Below are 5,252 nucleotides of genomic sequence, written 5' to 3'. Positions count from 1 at the left end.
TGGATGCCGACGGGAAATGGTGGGGACTCGACAACGATCGGTGGCTCCACATGATTGGGCTGGCATGGCCAGCGCCCACAGCCTTCATGGCGAGCAGTTTTCCCCTAATTTATCAGCCCACACAGGGGCGCACCCCACGCAGGTAGGGGTAGGATTTGCTGGCAGAGGTCAGGCAGGGCGAGGGGGTGCATACTGTTCCATCAACAAGGGTTTTTGCAGCTGGGAATACTTCAAATTCCGGCATGAATGCTCACAATGTTCAGGAAGATACCCCCTTATCTACTGCAGAGGACAAGCTGGGGGAATGCAGGGGTTTTCGGGGGATAATGACCACAACAGCAGCAGCCAAGGGGTTGGGGTAGGTGTTTGTAAGGAGCTGCAGGAAAAGGCTCATATGCCAGTTAAAGTGCACAGATTGGCGTATTGGTTACAATGATCTGGGGACAGGCCAGGAAGCCAGTTACTGCTAGAGGGTTTTACCAACGCAGACAACTTAAAATCAGCAAAAGAAAATCTGCAGGTAGTACAAGAGAAAATGGACAAGGAAAATCAAGAGGGCATGGTGGCGGGTTCTTTTGGGGATTAGCCATTAAATAGTTTCATTGTGTCACCAATTGGTGTGGTCCTGACAATAGAATGAGGCCAATTCAGGCTCATTCCGCACCTGTCATGGCCGGAAGGAAAGTCTGTGAATGATACCATAACTGATGACTGTCAGCCTTTTCTTGCTCCTCATGGATGTGGCCACTGATTTGGTCAATGGGGTGGACAAGGGAGCGTACATGGCAAAAAATGACATCAAGTCGGCTTTTAGCTTGCTGCCGGCCCACCCCACTGGATTCGAGCTTTTGGGGATTCGGGGGGCGATGGTATGTGGACCAAGCCTTGCCCATAGGATGCGGAGTTTCATGCGCCCTGTTTCTACAATGGCTGTTTACTTTTATGACTGGCTGTGGGACAGTGACACATTACCTGGGTGACATTTTCTTTGTGGGCAGCCTGGCTCCGTGGACTGCCAGGGAATGCTGCACAGTTTTTTAAGGAGCTCATGGAGGACTTAGGGGTTCTCTTGGCAGAAGAAAAAACAGTGGGTTCCAGTACGTTTCTGATGTTTTTGTGGATTGAAATTGACACACAGAGAATAGAAGCACATTTGCTGGAGGATCAAAAGCAGACTATGCTCGAATTGTATTGACAGAAAGTTGCTGAAGAAAAAGGTCATGGTGACAGAGGTGCAAGTGTTGTTGGGGCATCTGAACTTTATTGTTGGGTGGTGTGGGCAGGAAGGACATTTTGTGGGAGTTTGGGACTGGTGTTGTCAGGATTATATTTGCCACACTACAGGGTTAGGATTGAGGGAAGGGTGAAAGAAGATCTGAGAAGATAGAGTGGGGTCTTTCTCAAACACTTTAATAGCATATCCTTTACTGGACTGGGGAATGAGCTGTAGAGGAAGATTGAAATATTCTCAGATGCTGCTTGGGTCTTGGATTTTCTGGCAGGGGCATTACTGTGCGGAGCAGTGGCCAGAGGGTTTGTGCCATGGAGGGAGGAGCATTGCATTCTTGTAGTTCCTTCAACTGGTAGTGGCCGTAAAAGTGTGGTGGGATGAATTTGTCAACAAGAAAGTGTTTGTTTAGGCTTGTCTACAACAGAACATTGTATTTAAAGAAAGTCATGTATCAGGGATCAATAACTATATAGCGGATACTTTGTCTGGTTCCCAATGGTCGAGGTTTCGTGGGCTAGCTTTGGGAGTAGATGGAGACAAGACACGGATGCTAGAAAAGCTGTGGCAAATCAGCATCAGAGGATGCTGCAGTTGGCAGCAGGGTTGCTGGCTCAGTCAATAAGGAGGGCATACGGTCAGGCATAGAGAGAGTTTTTGGCATCAGGAGCTAAACTGAGGAACTATAGAGAAAAGGAGTGGATGAGAAGGGAGGACGTGATTAATTTAAACATCAGTATGACTGCGAAAGGGTGGCCAAAGGTGACGATTGATGGTAAACTTTCTGGTGTGGCACTTGTAGGTAAGCTGCTTGGGGTTATGCATGGTCGGCAGGCAAATTGGGGTTGCAACTGTTGGATGATTAGGCGAGGGAAAACGGTGACTGGGCAGACAAGGAGGCTGTTGATGTGACTGAGCATTTGCAAAGATGTTGATTGCTTTGCCACAAGTGTGCCGGGATACAGAGGAATGTGCATTGTTCTCTTGCCTGTTCTGTTGCATGATCTTTGAGGGCATTTTGGGTGTCTGAATTTTTGGGACAGAAGCATGAAGGGGGCTGCTGTGAACTGATGTGGACTTAAAAGGGGCAGGAGTCAACATTTACCTAGGGAAGTCAAAGACAGATCGAAGATGGAGAGGCAGTGTTGTGTGGCTGAAGGCATACCTGTAGATTTTGCCCAGTGATTTGGTGCAGAAGATTGTGTGGTCAAACGGTTCCGTGGGAAAGGGATGTGTTTTGGCATCAGGATGGCTCCAAAGTGACAACCTTCAGGCTGCTGGCACTGCTCTGGAGAGCTTTAACAATGGTGGGCTTCCGGACGTCAGAGTATGGGATGCATTTGTTTCCGATAGGGTCACCACGGAGGCAGGTGGAACTGCTCAGTGAATAATGCATCATTGTTCTGTTATTTCACCATAGGTGTTGTTCGTGGTCCAGAGGCAGAGAACTTGACTGTATGAATTGTGGGACACTCGTTCGTTAAAAGGGCTGAGAGACAAGTGAGAGAGGATGCCTGGGTCGAGGGGGGATGTCCTGGCAAGTGTTGTTGTCACAGTTAAATAACAGGTTGGGGACAGAACGCTGTCCGGACCTATTGGCCATCCACTTAGAGGGGGGGGAATGATCTGGTTAAAATGAAAGGGTTAGCTTTGATCAAGGCAAATAAGATGAATTAGAGGGAGATTAAACGCGACTCAAAGGATACATGCATTTTGTGGACAGAGATCATCCCTAGAAGAGTTTGGAGGGCGCGGAGAGGCCAGCCGCTATTGATAAGGCGAGGTGAAAACTGAACAGGGATCTGAGGACGTTTTGCTAAGAGAAGGGGATGTGGCGAGTGGCCCACCCGTAGTTAAAGTAGGATGTGGCATATTTCTTTCGAGGAGACTGGGTCCATCTGTCGGTCCGGGATATGGATTTGTACTTGATGCCTTTGAGAGAGACAGTTTCGATTGGCTTGGGCATTAATTGTGGTCATTGTACGGTGCAGCAGTAGAAAGGGAGGCAGTCGGAGGACTTACAGAAAGGACTAGCATAGCAGGTGGCAGAAAAACTGGAGGAGATGTTTTTCTGAGTGGTGTTTGGATGTGACGTTTTTCCATGGTATTCAAGCGGTTTTATTGTTGTTGGGGTGGGCTCAGGTAGTTTGAAAGGGTGGGGGGAACTAAGCAGTGCATGCATAAGGCAAACAGTTAAAGATCAATAGTTTTTTTTAGCTATAAGTTTCAGGAAGTAGAGTAATCAGTGACAGGCAGTTGAGCTGGGGGAGATATTGGAGGGAGGGATGTTCGGCTAGGATAAGGTGGTAGGCAGGATTTGAACCATGGTAAGGTTTTTAGATTTGTCAGGCTGTTGCCAAAGGATACATAAGTTTGCGATGTGCACCCGTCTCAATGAAGCTGCCTTTTCTACACCTACAAAGCATCAGTTGTCGATCTTTCCCTATAGTCCAATGGGGGCTTGAGGCACAGCAAACAGGGGAGGTCTGTCCCCTGGGTAAATTTGGGCTTCAGACAGTCCGAAGATTGTACGTGGAGTTGGAAGATATCTGGTGGGGTGGGGCAGCAGAAAGGTACAAGAAGTGAGGTTTGGGCTACCAGTCACCATTTTAGATTTAGGTGAAACGTGGCTGGTAGCAGGTCAGGGAGGGTATATTATTTGGTCCCTCCTGCCCATCCCTTGAAAAAATGTTTTGGGAAGTAGGTTGAGTGGGGAGGTGGAGAATTTGGTATAGGTCCACAATGGCAAGGGCTTAATGTAAGGCTTTGTCGCTATGAGCAGGTGTAGCAGCAGGCAATTGATTTGGGGGGATACTGGAAGTAGGGATGTTTAGGGCTGGGAGTCGGATAAGGTGGTTGGCATAATTTGATGTATAGTGAGGTTCTTAGATTTGTAAGACTGTTGCCCAGGGATATATTGGCTTGTGATGGGCACCTGTCTCAATAAAGTTGCCTTTTCCACACCTACAAGGCATCTGTCATCAGTCTGTCCCTATAGCCCAAACAACATTTTTTCTTTGAGGTAGTCTGTGCAAAAATTATTCTCTGTACGAGTTAAATGTACCATGCAGCCGGTTATTTGTTTTACTTCTCCATGGCAAACCTCTAGAAGTGATAGCATAAAGCCGGTCTCTTTAATGTGAAAGAACTAAAAGCTAATGTGGGAAAGCATGTAATATTCTTCAAGTGAGGCAGCTTTGCAATACCCACAAGCAATTGCAGAAAATGCTCCCTTCTGGACAACTAGAAGGCAAACAGTCTTTATTATTAAGCACAAATATAGTGAATGCAAAGTTCTAAACTATGAAAATTGTCATTGATGAAATTATTTTCGCAACAATCCACACACACACACACACACACACACACACACACATTCTAGTCATGTCTTCCTGCAGTGTGGCGCTAGTTGTTTCAACATTTTTGCCTGGGCTGATTCTGTTTTCCAGTCCAGATCTGTCTGGTGGCTTGGGAAGGAGGTAATGTAGGTGCCTAGCATTAAGGGTTTGGATTCCTTAGTAAACATAAGGACCACATATTGGTTTATTAAAAGTAATGAGCTTGCGAATTTAAAACTGGAGTCCTAGGCTATACCGGTCTGAAGCAAATTTTAAATTAAAACCGGGGTCAAAGGACAGTAGGGGGAGGGCCTAGTTATAGGAGATCAAAACACATTTGTCTCCACAGCCCTCCTTTTTTTTATTCTTTGGCTTTTGATGAAAACACGATTTTCTTCCCCCTACTTTCATGAGGCTATTTTTAAACTTCAAACTAAGGCATGATGTTGTGTTTAATTGTTGTTGCAATATTTAAAATGTCATGTTATATTTCATTCGAGCAAATCATACAAAGCATCAAGGAACATTCCTCAAGCTACATTCCCATTGGTTAGGGGTTGTGTGAACCGGGAGGCTGCCATTGCATTATGCCACTGGCACAGATCACCATGCCAGACAAATCACAACGTTCATTTTTCAAAACACCTACTTAAATGTAGGTATAGCCTATTTTCTTGTGCCACTTG

The sequence above is a fragment of the Lissotriton helveticus genome, chromosome 1_1, assembly GCF_964261635.1.
Source record: "Lissotriton helveticus chromosome 1_1, aLisHel1.1, whole genome shotgun sequence".
In the NCBI taxonomy this organism is placed as follows: domain Eukaryota; kingdom Metazoa; phylum Chordata; class Amphibia; order Caudata; family Salamandridae; genus Lissotriton; species Lissotriton helveticus.
The sequence above is the reverse complement of the archived record's forward strand: the minus strand, read 5'-3'. Positions refer to the sequence as shown.